The sequence below is a fragment of the Lissotriton vulgaris genome, chromosome 7 (assembly GCF_964263255.1).
Source record: "Lissotriton vulgaris chromosome 7, aLisVul1.2, whole genome shotgun sequence".
Lineage (NCBI taxonomy): Eukaryota > Metazoa > Chordata > Amphibia > Caudata > Salamandridae > Lissotriton > Lissotriton vulgaris.
In genome coordinates this window covers 1,069,623,436-1,069,642,564 of record NC_141695.1, presented here as the reverse complement: position 1 = coordinate 1,069,642,564, position 19,129 = coordinate 1,069,623,436, and the positions used below count along the sequence as shown (strand labels likewise).

General features: G+C 44.6%; 1 protein-coding gene across 1 annotated transcript in view; it reads left to right on the top strand.

Moving 5' to 3' along the window:
• TRPC7 (transient receptor potential cation channel subfamily C member 7) overlaps positions 1 to 19,129 on the top strand; it is a 1,554,154-nt gene that overhangs the window by 507,142 nt on the left and 1,027,883 nt on the right. The gene's annotated exons all lie outside the window — the stretch shown is intronic.

Here is a 19,129-nt window from a genome sequence, read left to right as displayed (position 1 = left end):
AAGCCTGTCTGCTTGTGCCAAGCTACCAAGGGGGTGAGCAGGAGTTATCTTTGGCGTGTAACTCCCTTGCCCTGACTGGGGTGGTGGTCTCTGCCAGGCTTTGGCGCAAGCCTTAGCCAACCAGAGATCCCATTTCTAACACCCAATGTACTGTTTTTCTGAACTCTGTGAGCTCTTGTCTTCTCCCTATCCCCTTTCATGCCCATGGTATAGATCCAAGAACAGTTTCTTTGTGATCTTGACTTCTACTAGTTTAGAGGTTTGGAACACAAGTCTATGTTCAACCCTTCACTTACTTGATTCATAACAGATGGTAAAAACTAACTTTTGGCCAGAAAACAATTGTTGAGGAATCTTTTTGTGAAGCAAATAGAAAGTCAGGAACACAAAATCCATTACAGTAAACATTTATTCTCGAAAATTACACATGTATGACATGTATGCAAACTCCCATGCATTACTGAAACTGTATTTATCAAACTCATTCTCACGCTTGTTAACTTACTGTTTGCAAATGCGAATGCAGATTGAAGAATTAGTGTTGCATTTTAATGTTTGACTGGCCATTGGCTACAAATAGTTCTCAAAGTTACTTTTGCAACCAGGAGGCTGATCGTCCATCCACTTTGAGGAACCGCAAGCAATGGTTTTGGTTGTGGAAGCATTGTGATGGCAAGTGGCTCTCAAATGTGCATTCACTTTTGAGAAACATGCAGATGTTTTATTCTCATCTTTAAGTCTTATGTTTGCTGTGTAAGGCATCATGTTGAGTACTTAATATACTGTTTAGAAAAGAATGTACCAAAAATATTGACGACCAAAATATTTACAGGGTAACTCTGTATAGGTAGATGTAGTGTTACTACAGTTAACTCCACAACATTGGTTGTTGATACATTTTGCTACAATATTTTTGTACCACGGTATCCTTTTAGTAGATCTATGCGAAGAGTAAAGGTGTAGATATGGCTGTTCCAAATGTCCCAACAAGAATTCATCTGTATGGCATGCAATGGAAAAGAGATAGTAGGACAGGACCTGCCTTCGCTAGCTATGCTGAGTCCAAATCCAGAGGGATAGCGTGGTTAGGAAGATGATGACGTGGTGGAGTTGGTGATAGACACGTGATTGCACCCAAGATCATCTTTTTGATGGATTTTGACGAGCTGTAACTGTTGTATAGATATGCGCACCCTGTCCAACAGTGTGCTATCTTGTGGGAAATATGGACACCAATCCGCATTTGACACAACAACTTTGACATGACATGTCTGTGCTGTAGTGGGATTCTTGACTTAGTCCCAGAAGAGACCAATGGCTGTTGATGAGGAAACTCTATGAGCAGTAGGCACTAATTTACAATTCCATGTCCAGAGTGCTGTGGAGAAGCACTACAGGAGATATTATACGTATTTTTATTCCATTTTTTTCAGTTCTCCAAGTTATCTCTCTTTGTTTCTTTATTCCAGGATGTTCTTCTTTATAATAATTGGTAAAAAAAAATTACAAAAATAAAGAAAACAATTTGAAAGTTGCATAAAGTGCAGGGGACATATTTGGTGGCATGTAAACTTGCGCTAGTTTTCTTGTTTAATCTTTTTTACCCTCTTGTATCAAAGTAAATGTTTATTAAGTGGCTCAGACAAGTTTAACTAAGAGAAGAAATCTGGTAGGCATGTATTCTTATATCCTCCACAGTAACAGCTATATCTTGTAGATATAACAGCATTACCAACGTTTCCCTTTCATCAACGTGTTTATCCCCTGTTATTTCAATGACAAATGTATCCGTATACATCAAGGTCGATTGACCCTACGCTCTTATTAGAATTGTTAGGGGTGTGAGCTCAGTAGGGCTAAGTCTGGATGAGTGTAAGAGCATAAAAAGAAAAAAACACATGGCTGAATATACTTACATCAGGAGGAATTCCTCTGTCTCGCTCTCAAATTCAGGATTTGTAACGCCCCCAAAAGTGAAAGTAGGAAAACAGGAGGTCATCTTATAATATAAATGCTAGGCTGGTTTCTCCTTGTTCATATTACAGTCAAACTTTATCTGTATACCTCAAATGTATTTCGTGTTTTCAAGTTGCTCAATACATTCAAAAGTAAGGCGCTTTTCCTTCCATAATTGCTCACACAATTGAGAACATTTTATAATCATGTTTAAAAATAGATCTCATACCCTAAAGGCAAAGGGAATGAGAAGCATTCTTGGCAGAAGGGGTCAGAAGTGAAAGAAATGGTGCTAAATTATCTAGAGGTAGTAACCTCCAGCACAGGACTAGCAGATGATGTCAGGTTAAAAAGAGAAAGAATTTAAAGAGAAAGAACATGTCTACAATAGAATGAATTTAAAGAGAAAGAAATACAAATGTCTAGTATAGTAAGAGAGATGTGGCAGGAGCAATTTATATGTTAATTGTTAAAGTGCACTTTTAAAATGACATGAAAACCATTTTGTAAATGAACTCTCCAACAAGGAATACAAGTGAAGGAAGGTGTCTATCAAAACCCTTTTAATAACATTTCAAATTCTTGTCTTCTTGAACTGCAAAAATAGTAAATGCAAAATTTCAATACGAAGGTAATTCATATTTGAGGAGAGATTATTTGTGGTGAAATGAGAAAACATGTTTAAGTTCAAAATAAGGGGCATATTTACAAGAAAGTGGCGAAGCGTGTGGTTAAGCCAAGATGGCTAACCACACGCTTCGTCACTTTAGAAACACAGGGCTGCACCTCATTTGCCACAATAGGGTGCAGCCCTGCGTTTCCCCAGCGCTGGTGCTAAATTAAGCTGCCTAGTGCTAACGCAGGCACCCTTGCACCATAGTGCAAGGGTGCCAGTTTTGACGGGAATACTGTTTATGTGTAGGAAGGTCCCTCTACCTGCACTTAAACAATCTTTAAATGTCGTTTTGCAACTTCTATGTGTGTTGCTTAATGCAGCACACGTAGAAGTTGCAAAACTGCATTTTTTAAATGATTGTTTATGTGCAGGAAGGGGAAACTTCCACATAAACAAAAACACCAATGATTGTTTATGTGCAGGAAGGTTCCCCTTCCTGCACATAAACAATCATTGGTGTTTTGTTGATTCTATTTGTGCTGCCCAAGGCAGCACATATGGAAAACATAAAAACGAGGACAAATAAAGCATTTCTCCTCCTTTCGCATGTTTAAGACCAGGTTTTCCCTGGTCTTAATTTTGGCACTGCCTCCTATTTACACTGCTCTTGTAAATAGGGAGCAGCATCAAAATCAATGGATGTTGTGGTGGAACGCTCACCCCATGACCCATTGCACGCCCTTTTCACACTGGGTGCAGCGTGAAAGGGGGTCTTGTTTACAAGGAATCGCCGAGCAACGTTAAGTGGCTTAATGCTGCCTTGAATATTAGGCAACGCTCCTATTGCCATCACAGTAATTTTTCTCCCCTTCGCTATCCAACACCTTCCCTACTGTTGCTCTCACTGGAGTGGGAATAGTAATTTGTACCCCTCTTCTTTCCAACACTTTCCCTACTGTTGCACTCTTTGGAGTGTGAATAGTCATTTTTACCCCTCCTCTATCCAACACTTTCCCTACTGTTGCACTTTTTGGGATGGGAATAGTAATTTTGATCCTCTGCTATCCTACACTTTCCTTACTGTTGCATTCTTTGGAGTGGGAATAGTAATTGTTTCCTCTCAGCTATCCAACACTTTCCCTACTGTTGCTCTCACCGGAGTGGGAATAATAATTTTTGCCCCTCCACTATCCAACACTTTCCCTACTGTTGCATTCTTAGGAGTAGGAATAGTAAATTGTTCCCCTCCACTATCCAACATTTCCCCTACTGTTGCACTCTCTGGAGTGGGTTGAGCCATTTTTTCCCCTTCGCTATCCAACACTTTCTCTACTTTTGCTCTCACTGAAGTGGTAATAGTAATATTTGTATCTCCGCTATCCAACACTTTCCCTACTGTTGCACTCACTGGAGCTGGAATAGTAAATGTAATTATTTTGTCCTACAATTGCACTGATTGTATAGGGAAATTTAAGTTTAAATAATATTTAATAGTTTAATGTTTTATTTATTATAGAATGTTTTTGTATTTTAAATTATTGATATATATATATCTATATTAATTTTATATCATTTTAAAGTTCTAAAATACATTAAAAGTAATAGTTTATTAATTGTTTTAAATTAAATATATAAATATAAAGTATTATGTTTGTGTGTTTATCATTTTTTAATTAGGTTATATTTATATTTTGTTAAAATGTATGATAAATGTAATATATTTTGTTGAAATTAATATTAATATTTAATATATTTAAATATATAACATGTTGCTTTATGTATATATTTAAATTGATATTTTTTACATCTATATTGTTTAGATCAATATTTTTTATTCAATATACTGTGCAGGTGAGGGAGTTGATATTTTTGTTTTCAAATTTTTTTCCCGATATTTTGAACATCAATGTTTTTGTCATCGATATTCTATCAATGAACCACTGTGTATTTTTTAAGGTTTGCCCTATTACAGGTGACATGGCATAACATGCACTTATGCTACAGTGGATGTTCCAAATGTCACATTGCTAAGTTGGGTTGATACACTAACAAGAGTGAGCAAGTGAGCCAAAATGTCTAGTAACAGCTGATTAAATGGCTACATATTAGATTAAAAAATATCCCAAGTTAATTTGCTATGGGTCTTTCACAGACTACTCACTTCTCCTGTCATAAATGACTGGTCGCGAGACCTTGAGCCTTGCCCCTGTGACAACATCTCCCCTCCTTCTACAGACCATTTTTTTTTTTAACATCGTTTTTATTGCATCACCAATATAAATGTACAGACATTGAAATCAAAGTGCAATCAGAAACATAGCAAGAAAACACAGTGATTGTCGACCCCCGTTCTGAGTGGCACGTCCCATACCGAAGACAGTTCAGCCTCCATCCGTAGATCAGTCCTTGCTGTATCTTACATTGTCTGATGTCATTACTGCAAAAAAGAGTGGGCTGCTTTTGTGGTTTTCGCCCCTCCCCCACCCCAACAAACATCTGCCCCTCAACAACCCAACAATTCCAGCATCCCCCCCCGTGGTCTCGCTGTACAAAATCACTCCTGAAAAGAGAGTCTGGTGTGTTGTAGGAAGTTTATACATTCACTAAGGTGTGTCCCCCGGTAAGGTGACGGGGTTGGCTGTACCCAATTCCTCCAATTCCTCATGCTCCTCGTCGGCAGCATCTCGGAGCGCCTGTACCATCAATTCCCATGCAGTCGCCCTCTCCATAGCCTTCTCATCATTCGTTCTCCAAGCCACCTGGTACCTCAAGGTGCTTTCACACGCCGCCCACCGCAAACATTCACCATACCATCTTTTAAATGTGGGTCCCGTCCTCGATTTCCAATTTCTCGTTATCTCCCGCTTAGCAAGGATCAGTCCCAAATCTATGAATTTGCTGGTATTTTTATTCTTAGGCGTGTGTGGAAACCAATGGAGGACCCCCACTGCTTTGGTGTACTGAATGTCTCTATCCGTTGCATTGTTGAGGGCCCTCCCAATCTCCTGCCAGTAATCTCCCAGGGCAGGGCAATCCCACAACATGTGACCCAAGTCTGCTCCAACTGTGTTGCATCTGGGGCAGGCAGCCTGTTCCACCCCAAAGTATTGTCGTATTTTCCCCGGTGTGAGGTACGCCCTATGAATGACATAGAAGTGGATTAGCTGAAACCTGGCATTTCTCGAACTTTTCCGTGCCCGTCGCAGCAGCTGGCCCCCAGTCGTATCAGGGATCTCCAGTTGAAGGTCCAACTCCCACTTGGCCTTCAGAGCCGCGAGAGGCTGCAGAGCCTCTCGCAACATTCTGGAGTATAAACAGGTGACAGCCTTAAAGGTCCCGGCTGCCATCATCGTGTACTGACATGCCATGGAGGTACCCGGTTCCTGCAAACCTTCTCCCCAATGACCCTGCATAGCGCCCGTGACCGCCGCATGCAACAGGTAGTCGCCTCGCGGTAGGTCGAACCGCTCTTGCAGTTCCTGAAACGGAAGCAGCACCCCATCCTCGTACTAGTCGCCCAGCATCTGGATCCCAGCCTCTTCCCAACCTAGCAGCCGCGACCAGTCCCCTCCATGAGGGAGGGCCGTAACCATCCCCAACGGGATTTCAGGAGCATACATAAGGCGGACCCCCGCTCGTTTGCGCGCCCGAATCCAGCAGAGTCGGAATGTCTGTTCCTCCACCGTCAGGTCCCTGACCAAGAGCTTCTGGTGCAGTGTAATATATGCCAGCACATGCCGCGGAGTACCCTCTTCTCTAGCATGCTCCGGGCCTCTATATACCCTCGCGACCTCCTGGGTGAAAACCTGCAACTGTGCTGCTAGATAATACCCTTCAAAATCAGGCACCGCTAAGCCTCCCTCATCCTTGGGACGCAGAAGGGTGTCCAGCGCTATGCGCCTCCTCCCTGTGCCCCATAGGAATGCTATGACCAGAGACCTTAGGCGCCGAAAAACGGAGCCCGGGATCCATACCGGGAGCGTCCTGAAGTAATACAGCAGCCTGGGCAGAGCCACCATCTTAAGGAGGGAGATCCGACCAGCCAGGGACAGCGGAAGAGTGGACCAGAAATCCATACTCCCTCTCAAGGCAGTGATACAACGGGTGATGTTGCCATCCAGCATATCCGCCGGGGTGTGGTAGACGCAGACTCCTAGATAATGCAAGCAATGTGGTTCCCACCGGAGTTCCTGCGCCGTGAGGGGGCACGGTTCTCCCAATTTTAAGGGGAAGAAACAGGATTTAGGCCAATTGACCTTCAGGCCCGATAGTTGCCCAAACCGCCCTAGCAGCCGTCTCGCCCCTAGGAGCTCTGCGTCCGCGTCTGCCAAGAACATCAGCAGGTCATCCGCGTACAATGAGATGAGATGCGGCCTGTCCCTATATAGCAATCCGGCGTAGTGGCGGCCCGATCTGGCCTCTACAGCAAAGGGTTCCATCGCCAGGGCAAACAGGAGAGGGGATAGGGAGCACCCCTGCCTAGTGCCTCGTCGCACGGGGTACTGCTTCGAAATCAATGTGCCAACCCGGACTCTAGCTACTGCATCGGTATACAGGACTTTGGTCCAGTTTATGTATCCATCCCCCAGCCCGAAGCGTCGCATCACCTCATATAAGTATCCCCATTCAAGACTGTCGAAGGCCTTCTCAATGTCAATAGAGAGTACAAATGGAGTGATGGTGTCCGGCCAGTGGGCCCCCATCAATCTTGTAAGCCTGCGGATATTATGAGTGGTGTTACTTGTAGGGATAAAGCCGCACTGATCCTTATGAACAAGTCCAGTCATGTGGACCAGTAGTCTGTTCGCTAGGATTTTACTTAGGATCTTATAGTCCGTTGTGAGCATGGACAACGGACGGTAGGAGGATAAAGCCGCTCCCTCCCTGCCCGGTTTTAACAGCGGGATCATGAGGGCTTCACACATGGAGCCGGGAGCCGACCTCGCGATTGCGCTTCGTTGTAAACTGATTGCAGCTGAGGGGCAAGGTACTCCAGATATTTACTATAGAACTCAATCGGGAGACCGTCAAGACCCGGAGTTTTATTTCTGGCCATCTGCTTTACTGCACACCCTATCTCCCCGACCGTGATGGGCCGACCCAACTCCTCAGCCTCCGATTCCTCCGATCGCGGTAGCTGTAACCCGTCCAGGAAGACGTCCAGCTCGTCCGCCCCGCCCGTCTCCCCACTCTCGTATAAACCTTCATAGTACGCCCGGAACCTGTCCAGTATCCCGGCTTGGGTATGGCAGGGCTCCTCCCCCACTTCCTGGATCATCATAATCGGCATGCCCCGCCTGACTGGGTTGGCAAGCCACGCCAGCATTGACCCCGCCTTGTCACCTTCCGCATGCGCCTTCGTCATGTACGTTTTATGGTCAAAGCTACGCAGCCGTTCCAGCTCCACCGCTAGCGCCTCCCTGGCACCACTAAGCTCCTCCTGTAGCTCAGGACAATTCGGGCGATCCCTCTCCATCTCCCTCAACCGTTTTTCTGCCTTCTCCAGATCATCCATCAAAGTCTTGCGTGCCCCGGCCACGTTCCCAATACAGTGCCCCCGTACCACCACTTTAAACGCATCCCACTCCACCGCCCTAGTGGAGGCGGAGCCACTGTTCTCCTCAAAGTAACGCTCTATACGTTCCCCAAGGGCCTCCCTAAAAAGCAAGTCATCCAAGGTGTCAGGTTGCAGTCGCCATGTTGGCACGCAGTTAACTTCCACCATCCAGTTCAGGGACAACAACAAAGGATTGTGGTCCAACATCGTCCGAGCCAAATACTCCGCCCCACCCACCGTGGAAAGCACATGTGATGAGCACAGAAAAGCGTCCAACCTAACATGCAGATCATGCAAATGCGAGTGAAAGGAGTAGTCCCTAGTGGTGGGGTGCAGTGTCCTCCAAGCATCTCTAAGAGCCCAACTCTCCTGCCACTCCAGCCTGCGCTTGGCCATCCTATGTGCTGGGGACGCGCGCAGCGGGGGATGGGACCTGTCCAAAACCACATCTGCCACCGAATTAAAATCCCCCCCTAGGAGCATCGGCCCTGCCAGATAACTCGCCAGTTTTCCCGAAAGTGTGGACAAAAATGCTGGTAAATCCACATTGGGAGCGTACACGCTACAGAGGGATACCACCCTGCCCCTCAGCCTCCCCTCCACCGCTACATATCTACCCTCAGGGTCCACCAACGTTTTAGTGACTTGGAAGGGGAACCCCGCACGTATCCAAATCAGCGTCCCCCTTGCAAAGGCTGAATACGTTGTGTTAAATACCTGCCCCCTCCACCGCCTCTGCAGCGCAATCCCTTCTTGCCTGTTAAGATGTGTCTCTTGCAGGAACGCTATGTGCACCCCCCTACGCTTGAGGTACGCCTGAACCTTGTGCCTACGTGTCATAGTCTGCATACCCCGCACGTTCCAGGTCACACATTTCAAAGCCCCAGTACTAGCCATTCCCCTTCGCACACACAGACAGAACAATAGAAATCATCGACCACGCGCGCTTACCAACCACGAACTGTCCCCCCCTCCCTCTCCAAACAGAAAAATTCCCCCCCATCCAGAAACAACATCCAGAGCAACCCCAACTACTCTCGATTCCCACCCCCCCAGGACAGGCCCCCCCACAATTGGAAGTACCCCCATCCAAACTGTCACGCCCAACTACCCCTCAAGGAAAGGCACTAGTGTTCGCAGTCTCCACTGCGATGACCGTAAGGGCCAGTAGGGCGCGGATCGATGCGAAAGGTTCGTGAAAGCAAATCAATCCTGCACATTCCGCCCCACAATCCCCACATTACAGCATCTCGAAACCCCAAATAACAGTGTCCTGCACCCACGGGCTCAGCACCCCAGTGTCTAACCAGTAGGCCGCTCCTTCTGTCCAGCGCATCATGCCTCAAGGATCTCCTCCGAAGTTTGAGGCGTCACTATAGGGCCTTTGGCTCCACCAAATTCCGAGAGACCCGTCTCCGACCCCGTGCCTGGTTCCTCCGAGTCTGTGCCCTTCCCGGACTGGCTCCTGGTTGCGCTAGATAAGTTCACCACTGCCTGCAGGGCCGCCTGCCTCTCCGTCTCTTGTGATACTGAAGGTCTGCCAGTCCTCAGACGATTCTTCCGGATCCGTTGGGATTTCCTGATCGGCTGTGCCACTCTAGCCTCCTCCGCCCTGGCCTTGGCGCCATCCTTCCCCGCTTTGTAAGTGTCCCACCAGGCCCAGGCGTCCGCCGAGGTTGTAAAGAAAAGTGCCTTTTCATCCACCACCACTCTCAACTTCGCTGGGAAGAGCAGGGAATATTTAATGCCCTCATCACGGAGCTCACGCTTGAGGGACAGGAAATTGGCCCTGAGCTTCTGAGTCTCAAACGTATAATCTGGGAACATGGTGACCCTGTTGTTTTTCACCTGAAAAGGTCCTGCTTCCCTCGCCCTCTGCAACAGCCAGTCTCTGTCTCTGTAGTGAAGCAACTTGAACACCACCGGGCGAGGTGGGAGGCCCGGGGCCGGCGGCCGAGCTGGTACCCTATGGGCCCGTTCTAGGGAGAAGAAAGGGGACAATCCCTCCGGTGCCACCTCAGTTCGTAACCAGTTGTCGAGATAGCCCACCATATCGTCGCCTTCAATTTTTTCCGGCAGGCCTACGAGGCGCACGTTATTGCATCTATTCCGGTTTTCCGCATCCTCAGCCCTTCGCTCCAGCACCTTCAACCGATCCGTCACATCCGCCATCTGTGCCTTTACCGCTGCATGGTCCGGGGCCAACTCTTGAACTGTAATTTCCACAGATTTCACTCCGTCCTTAAGCTTATCGTGATCTGCTTTCAGGAGGCCCAGGCCCGTCTCCACCTGTGCTATGTCCTGCTGCAGGGCGTCTTTTGTGGTGGAGATGGCCTCCAATATACGGTCTTGCATGCGTTGAAGAGCAGACTGGTCACGATCCGCTCCTTCCGCAGCCTCAGTGTCGGTCGCGCCATCCCCCTTCCCTTTCGGCTTCCCCATCTGGGCTGTAAAGAGTGACAGCCTCCGGTGTCACCTCTTCACCCTCTCTTCACTCCGCAGGGCGTCGCCCCTAGGAAAGTCCCCGTTCAGTAGTAGCAAAGAGGCCTTCTGTGCTCCGCACCTTGAGCCCCGCTCCAAACACTCAGGCCAAAGCCGCCTCCCGGGGCTGGGGTCCCCGATGAGCCGTTGAGCCGTCCGATGCCAGTTGTGCTCAAAGGGCCAGGGCCATCGTCACAGGGCTGTCGCCATGTTGTCGCCTCCGCCGCTCACACATCCAAAGTCTCGACGCCCAGCTACTCGCGTCAGTGCGAGAAAGGTCCGCTCAAGACCCCCGAATGAATCAAGAAGTACCCGCCAACTCATCCAACACCATTAGCAGCAGGCTAGTAAGGGAGTCCGGCCTCGTGTCCCCGTCGTTCCTTTGTCTCAGGCCGAAGACGCCATCTTGGCTCGATGACTTCACGCCTGATACGAACTTTCAAACCCAAAATTCTGGGCCGGGAACAGCCTTAGGTCGACCGCTGTAAGCGCGCACCCTCCGTGATGTCTTTAGATACCGGATTTTCTCAGTTTTGCTGGGGTCCGATCAGGTATTTAGGGTGATTTTCAGGATCGGGCGCGGAGCTCCGGGCTCACGCTGCCTACCTCCTCGGCATCCAAGCCACGCCCCCTCATTCTACAGACCATGTCATTCTTTTCTGTAAATATTTTTCCTCTGTTAGGGGGCTGTTTTTGGTACCTATACTAAAACAGTCTGGGCTATGTCAATGTCGTCCTGCCTTTCTGTCATTATAATTTTTAGATAATGAAAATAGTGTTCTAAGGATTACAGTTTTTTTGAAAAAAGTCTTGCATCTCAGGAAATGTATGTTTATTTGAATGTTTCTTGCACTAAAAGGATGCTTTTCTCTTTTTAAATAGTGTAATACTGTAACATCTAATAGGATTTTATGTAACGTTTATTATGAATTTTAAATTTCAAAATGTTTATGTATTTTGTATCTGCGTGCTTTTATAATTTTTATTTATCAATCGAATAAAGCTTTTTTGAACTTAAACTTGCTGATGATCCACCAGAAAACGAAATACACGTAAATAAAACGTTAATAAACAGTGCATCAAGAATATTCCTCTCTTTGACAAAATACCATTTAAAATACAATTCAAGTTAATTTCTCAAATAAAAGTAAAAGTTTTACCAATTTACAGTTAAGTTGCAGGTCATTTGGATCAAGACACCTTAGTATGGCAGATCTACAAGTACGTATGCCCCTGGCATTAAAAGGATTTTTTAATCTTCGGAGCACCACATAGAGTGCATAGCATCGGACCAATATATTTCCAGAGTGGTTGATCAGCATTAGTCGGTAATGACCCAAAACGTATTGCTACCAGTTTCCTTTTTAAATATATAGAGTACATTATGTTCAAGTAAGCCACCAGTTCTAAGATTGTTTAAGATTGTAGTACATGCATGAGAGCGCGGCTTGCTGAATTTAATTTTATCCTCCATTAACGACTGTCCTTTTGTTGCTTTATTTATTATTTGTCGGAATGTTGTAAATGGTAGGTTCAGATTCCATGAATCCGAAACCTTCGTGAACTTTTTTGCTAGCAGCAAATACTTATGGCAAGCAGATCATGGATTATTCTTCTAGGCTAACCAGATGGCACTATTTAGAGGGTTCTGGCAGTTTAACTTGCTTTTGTACCATAGTTTTATTGAGACGTTGCTAGACGTTGCTGCAGTAAACCAAATTCTAGGCGAATCTGCGCTGGGGAGGAGTTTCTCGGTAACCCAGAAACTGTGTTATATGTCTTAATTTGCATTCTTTCAAGGACTGCTGTTTCCTTGCCATATTGAACTTCAGTAGCATAAGCTAGATTCGGCAAGAGCTTCACTTTAACAACAGCCAATAGTGGCTTAAAAGATGGACTACTTAAAGTCTTCGCTATTACGCAGAATGCATGTATCAATCCGTTTCCTTCCTTGATTAAGCCATCATTACGGGTTCTAAAATCAAATTGGCTGTTGATAGTTAAACTGAGATAGTTATAATTTGTGACTCCTTCCAAATTCACACTACCTAGTTTAAATTGTTGTCATTCCTGCAAGCGGTGGCTTATTGTCATGACCTTTGATTTCGCTATATTTATTTCTAATAGGTTGTTCCCTGGAAAATCGCTCAATATGTTAATCTCTCTTTGAATCCCTACTTTTGTTTGACTCAACAAAACTATATCGTCTGCATAGGATACATTCTTAGGAGTAGGAATAGTAAATTGTTCCCCTCCACTATCCAACATTTCCCCTACTGTTGCACTCTCTGGAGTGGGTTGAGCCATTTTTTCCCCTTCGCTATCCAACACTTTCTCTACTTTTGCTCTCACTGAAGTGGTAATAGTAATATTTGTATCTCCGCTATCCAACACTTTCCCTACTGTTGCACTCACTGGAGCTGGAATAGTAAATGTAATTATTTTGTCCTACAATTGCACTGATTGTATAGGGAAATTTAAGTTTAAATAATCTCTCTTTGAATCCCTACTTTTGTTTGACTCAACAAAACTATATCGTCTGCATAGGATACGTGTGTTATTTGTAAGGGGCCTAGGTGTGGCAGGTGTAAGATCGCCTGGTCCAACTTAGGGAAAAGATCGACCATAAACAAGTTAAACAGATGAGTTGCTAGAACGCAACCTTGTTTCAGGTCGTTTTCTGTTTGTATTTTCCTCGTAAGTCTAGAACCATCTGCCACTTTGACGTGCATCCAGGTATTTGTGTATATCTGCATAATGACTCGGAGGATATGTGCTGGAAGCATCCATTGCCTTAATTTGTTCCATAGAATACCTCTGTCTACACGGTCAAATGCTGCATTGAAATCTACAAAGCATACATATAGGCTTTTCCTCTGTTGTATGATCTTGTCTACCATTGAGCCTAATGCTAGGATATTCGTAATTGTGCCCAAACGCCTACGAAATCCAGACTGATTAATGGGAATTATGTTATTATTTTCCAACCAATGTACCAAGTCTCTAAGAACCAGGGAGGCATACTATTTAGCTTCTGAGTCCATTAGTGAGATCAGTCTGTAATTTGCTGATTCCTCCAAATTGCCACCTTTATACACAGGATATGGTGCCTCTCCAGCTTTCAGGTAAAATAGCACAGCAGCTCACCTCATTGTATAGATGTGACAAAGGAGTAACCCAGAAATCCACGCCCAATTTAAAATTGCCTTTGGGATGCCTTTTAGTCCTGGAGCTCCATACATTCTGCCTGATCTTATTATTTTGTAGATATCAACTTGTGTATATTGTATAAGTGGCTCTTCAGTTGTGCTGTTTACGATTGCTTTTACATCCTGAAATGTTACCGATGTCCTACTAGTGTTATAAGGTGGATCATTCTGTCCGGTTTGGCTATATGAAATCAGATGAATAGTGTCCCTATATTATTAGTTCTGAAGTTGCATTGTCATCCTTATCATTGGCAAATATTTAATGATGTTTATAACTTAATGTCTCTTGTTTTCCGCTTTCCCAAAGGTGTTTATCAAATGATTTACCCAAACTTGCTCTGAGAGACAGGGAGCATTGATTATCTTTGTTGGTCTTGTTAGGCAGTTGACCTGTTCCCAGAAGGTTTTGGCATTTGATTGGTTTGGTTTGCATTTAAAAGCAGCTTGGACCAGAAGTTATCAGTTTGCATCTTTCTCTCCTCCCAAATATCCTTTTTTCCCAGGTACTACTAGAGACAGTTTTTGCCTTTGTAGATTTTACCAGTGCTCTCAGTTCTTTCCTTGTATTCCAAGCTTTGTTCCCCATACATTTAAGAGGCACCTGCTGCACTTTTATGGCACAATTTCTTGTAGGAACATCATTCAGCAGGTTTCTATGGAACATTTCCCAGTGGCCTATCAAGGGCCCCTCCCTTGGATAGTGCGCTGTTAGCGACTCCTTTGCTTTGACAGCTATCTCAGGGAGGGTGTTGGTCGTCCATTTTATGTGCTTCAGATTAATTGTTGATATTTCTCCTACTGACATCAGGGCTTCCATAAGTCTTGGTGGAGCGATTAGTAGTTCAAGGAGCTGATGCGAGTGATCACTTTTGATAGTATATGTAATGGAAAAGTTCTTTACTAGTGCGAGCAGTTGCAGGGTGAGTATTGTGTAGCCTTTGGAGGGTTATCACTCTGGGTAATTCCATTGATTACTCTCATACCAAGATGTTCTAAGTTTGTCACTAAATTCTGCCCTTACCGGGCGCTTTGGTTAAGGTATGATGCAGCTTGTGTTTTCACTGCCCAGATTGCATTTTCTGCATTTAAGTGACTATCTTCCGCTGTTGTGAATATTAGGTTAGAATTGAAGTCACCTATTATGATTATTTCCCATGAGGGATTCTCAAACCTTATTTCAGTAATTACATTAACTAATTTGTTAAATAGTGCCTTCTTCCTCTTGCTGCTAGGATGTGCGTACAAGTTTATAAGGATGATGGTATTTGTTACATTGCCGTGACCCATGCTAATACTGATCAACTGCATGTCAAATGTTGTTGCTGGCAACTGCACAGATGCAATGTTTAATGCTGTAGAGATAAACAAGGCAAGACCACCCTTTGGCCTGCCGTTTTGTTGAGTTCTTGTTGCCACTACATGATGTAAGATGTAGCCTGATATCTGTACTGGCATGATCAGCCAGTTTTCTTGAAGGGCAATTAGATCAAAATGTTGCCAATCATCTGGTGCCACGTTATGCTGTAGTTCTTGTATTGCACCTGCAATATTCCACGATAGAAGTTTTAACGACGGCTGGAATTTGTGATTGCTGTCATTATCATGCCAGTCTCTTAGTTTAGCTGTTCTTGAACCGCTATTTACCACACCAACTTTTCTTTGTGTTTCTAACTCAATGCTTCTCCAGACGCCTTTTGCATTTTTTTGTACAGAGTAAACTGGATTTAGGCTTTGCCTATGTCTTTGTCTTTTATTATGCATGAACAACAATTCCTTAGGGGTTCGTTCATGACGTCTTCCTCTGACCAACTTTACCTCAATGCAAGCATTCCTAGGCACCTTCCAGGTATAAATATACCTTCACTTACCATGGCAAACCATGTCTCGGCTACACAGCTCAAAATGGCTTGCCACGGCAAGTTCAGAAGGAATTCGAGTCCCCGCCTGACTCACTGACCAGATGCTGTCATCCTGCTCGCAGAGAATCCAGCTTCCAGTGTCCTGACTCCCTTCGCGGGGTGTTAGGGATTGAGATCCGGAAAGAGATTCCCACCTCTCTTATTCTAAGGTATGGAGCAGACTAGAACCTAGAGGGACTTGGCAATACAAACTATAGCTTACCATACTATAGAAAACAGCACCTACTTCTTACCTCATACTACCGTTAGGTTCGGTACACTGGGGTAGAACTATTTATAAGCATCATATGAGTATTCACATTTTTGCCTGTGTTATTTATGCATGTTAATATGAATATTTGTCATAGCTTAAAGACCATGCTATTGCAGTATTATTTCTTCTTACTGCTCACGCTGTACGTACTATATTTCGCATACTGTCTTGCAACTGTGCCAGTTCATATCTCTTGCACGAGAAAGAAGACTGTTCAATATATCCTTTTATTGAAAAGCCTGTCTATCTACTCTGTGTAACTCTGAAGTAAGTAAGCATGCACGATTGACTGAGGTAAACTCTTATCTATTGTTTCCACGATTCTGAGAACTGTTCCGATTCTAAGGGAAACAAAGTTGTCATGTTTATGCTGTTGTCAGAAACTACTCCCTTCTTGTTTATTCGAGAAGTTTCTTGTGACCTCTGAGTTAGCTGGCACACAAAGTAATTAAGTTTCATATACTGGATAAAGATATCAGAGACACTAATGCGCATTTGACAGAAACGGAATCCAGGATTAGTCGTTTGGAAGATATAGAGGTTACGACCTCGGCGGCTCTGAAACACCTACACATCTCCTCCGACCAAACTACTAGAAGACTGGCCGAGTTGCAAGATAGAAATAGAAGAGGGAACCTACGCATTTTTGGGGTTCCGTAGGGGTCCGAAGATTCAGAGGGGTCGTGTATTCAGTTCTTGGAATCATGGTTTGCTAAAGCCACGAACCTGACTTTTGCCAACCCTCTAGAATTCGACAGAGCGCACAGAGTGCCAGGAAGAATCACTAAGATGCAGAAAGGTCCGAGGCCCATCATCTGTAAGCCGTTGCGCTATCAGCATGTGAAGCAAATACTTGCCTTTGTTCGGAAGCACAATCATATTCTGTGGAGGGACGCAAAGATCTATATCTCTCAAGATTACAGTTAGGAGACTGTAGAAATCAGGAAGGCCTTCTTAGACCACAACTAAAATCGAGGGGATATCAATTTGGCTTTGTGGGCCCGGCGAAGTACAGAGTAACAATACGTGGATCGCCTCACTATTTCACAGATCCTATGAAACTTAAACGCATGCTTGAGGAATTGGAAGAACGCGACATGGAACGTGACATGGAGACCAACAATCCAGACAATATGGCGGCATCGGCTTCAGGATACAAATGAACATCTCTGGGAGTTGCTGTTTACAATTGATAATCTCTACCCAGATAGGATCGCAGGCCTGGTGGGCCTGTCACCTGCCGGATCAGGCTTCACGCTCGCAGTCACCTTCTGACTCTGGAAGTGTTACCGTGAGTTGTACTATGACGTAAGGGGTTGGCTCAACGTTCTGGCAATTTCTTTGCTCCTCACTTCTTGTTATCGAACTGCTATCGATCTGCTGTTGCTGATCTTACCCTTTTGATTTGACTTGATTTGATTTCTTTGGTTTATACTGTCTCTTGTCCCGAAGAGGCGTAATTCTGAATGTTATAAATATGTGGCTATTTCAGCGCACCAGCATGTTATTTCGGCGCTGGTCTGGTCTCATCACGGCCGTGCTGAGATTATCTGTCTAAGGGACCGCTCATTGGAAGTTTATTGCTCTTGTTTATACTACTTATCAATATTGAATAGGCCTAGAGTCTACTAACTCTTAGGGTGCCCTTGACGAGGGATATGGTGTTATCATATTCTACAAGGGCCCTCATTGCATTTTATACTGCTTCTACTGGCCGCTCTAATGCTACAATCTCATAGAAGTATTTCAGATTGTATCAGGTTGTCAAGAATGTACTTTATTGGTTAAACCACACCATTTAAATGTTCTATTTGCTTAAGTGTATGGTTTTATACATTACGCACAATTGTTCCAATGTTTATGCAAGATTGGTATGGACGGGAGGGATACTGCGGTTTTCCTCACGTCGCCATGCTTCTGTACTGCAGTTGGGGTGGGTGGGGTGGGGGGATGGGGGGAGAGGGGGGTGTGTGTGTTGTATATTATGGTTTGCATTTTTACTTTTGATACCTTCTTCTTCGCTTTTCTTCTCTCTTCAAGTCTATTCCTTCTCTCTTGACTGGACAAGTTGTATCATTTACATGCTGTATCTGTGTACCCACATTTGGATCATTCATGTACCATATCTGCGTGCCCAAGCGTCTGCTCATGGTCTCTGTCAATTTAGCTATATATTTGTTACGGCAGGGAACTCCTCACATAAGGTGCCGCATGGTTCACTACTCCTTGGGATTCATAATGCACTCATGACAGATGTACTAATATAAATGTTACACTCTACACTCAACACTCCGCTTGGAACGACCTCACTTGACCAGCTGAAAATTCTGTCCATGAATTTTAAATGTTTGAACCAACCCATAAAAAAACAGAAGATATTAGATTATGTACGTAGGCAGAGAGGCGACATTGTTCTGCTACAGGAGACCAAACTAGACACAAAACAGTTCTATACTCTACGCAATAAGTTTTACTCGGAGGTTGTGGGGGCAAGTGCACTTGGTAAAAAGAATGGGGTACTGATACTATTATCGAAAAGATCCAAGATAGAGCTATTATCTTCATCGTCAGACAAACAGGGGCGCTGGGTCACAGTAAAGCTCGCCAGAGATAACACAGAATTTTTTGTCACGAATATTTATGCACCTAACACTAATGATCTAAACTTTTGGCAAGACTTAGTCAAACAGACTGCAACGATACCTGATACGGCAGTTCATATATTAGGAGGAGACTTTAACCTCCCATTTGATCCTGCCCTGGACAGAGATTCGATGTGTGTGTTTAAACCAAACAAATCACATAACGCTTTCATTAAATTGTGTCAACGCTTTAATTTGGTTGACACGTGGAGAATACAAAACCCTACTGATAGGGATTACACATTTTACTCTTCCCCTCACGATTCGTACTCCCGCATTGACTACATCGTCATTACACAAAATGGAGTTGCGAGGATAGAAGATACATCCATAGAACCAAGAGTACTGTCAGACCACTCATGCATTTCCCTTTCCATCAGCAACATCAAACCCTCCCCTAAACAAACGTCATGGAGACTCAATGAGGAAATCTTAAACAAAAAACAGAATAAGGCTGCCATTCAAGCAGCCATCCGGTCATATATGGATATAAACA